This window comes from Sorex araneus, chromosome 2, assembly GCF_027595985.1.
Source record: "Sorex araneus isolate mSorAra2 chromosome 2, mSorAra2.pri, whole genome shotgun sequence".
NCBI lineage: Eukaryota > Metazoa > Chordata > Mammalia > Eulipotyphla > Soricidae > Sorex > Sorex araneus.
Window position 1 is genome coordinate 135,641,700 of NC_073303.1, and position 1,118 is coordinate 135,642,817.

Below are 1,118 nucleotides of genomic sequence, written 5' to 3' on the forward strand. Positions count from 1 at the left end.
CTGTTTTGAAACTCTAACAACAATAGTTATGTGTTGAAATCTGGAATGTAATCAAGGTAAAGAGAAAAGGAAGTGAAATTATCACTCACGTACGGGGTGGGTTGTGGGGTGAGGGGTGGGATGTATACTGTTTTTTGTTTGTTTGTTTTGTTTTTGCTTTTGTTTCTGTTTTTATTGGTGGTGGAATATGGGCACTGGTGAAGGGATGGGTGTTTGAGCATTGTGTAACTGAGATATAAGCCTGAGAACTTTGTAACTTTCCACTTGGTGATTCAATAAAATAAATAAATAAAAAATAAAAATAAAAACTCAGGCCCTTGAGCAGGTTGCAGTTCCAGTCCTTTGTTTTCGTGGGAGTGCTGGCATAACCCTGCTGAAAACAAATATGTGCCAATCATTTTTTATTTTACCTCATTCGGAGGTAAAATGATCACTGATTAGCACAGACAGTTTGGAGATAGTCTTTGAAACAAGGTCTCTTTGGTCTTGAAGTCATGCGGTTCTAATCTATTGAAAAAGTGATGGGTTTTTGTTTTCCTTCTGTAGCCATGGCTTGTGGGGTGAAATGTCTGTCTCTGGCAGGGTTTTTAATGCAAAGTGTGGGGTTGCTGCTGGTGAGGGGCGAGATCTTCATTTTGTCTGATGCTCACAGACAAAAATCTGTCTTTTTGTTTGTTTGGGGGGCACACCCAGCTATGCTCAGGGCATATTCCTGGCTCTGTGCTCAGAGATTATACCTGTTCTGGGAATGATCTGGAGGTCATATGGGGTCCCAGGGATTAATCATGGGCTGGGGTTGGGTGGTGCATGCAAGGCAAGTGCCCTACCCACTCTGCTATCTCTCCAGTCCTTTTTCTCTGGGGTGGGGTGATGCTCAGAGGTTACTCCTGGCGCTGTGCTTAGAAATTATTCCTGGTGTCACTCAGGGGACCATATGACTCAGCCGCGTGGAAATCAAGTGCACTACCTGATGGACTATTGCTCAGACCCTTTTCTTTTTTGTAAGGACCCTGAAAGGAGAGGTTATACCGAATGTCTGCTTGGAACTAAGGTAATCACACAGGTAATGCTAAGAAAAAAACCTAGTTTCAAAGCCAAAATAACAAATTTGACAACTG

General features: G+C 42.6%; 1 non-coding gene across 1 annotated transcript; it reads left to right on the top strand.

The window, feature by feature from the left end:
* The first annotated feature begins 318 nt into the window (after nt 1–318).
* On the top strand, nt 319–452 carry LOC129403001 (small nucleolar RNA SNORA69). The gene has a single exon (XR_008628993.1). It is a non-coding gene; the product is annotated as a small nucleolar RNA SNORA69 (small nucleolar RNA).
* The last annotated feature ends 666 nt before the right edge of the window (nt 453–1,118 follow it).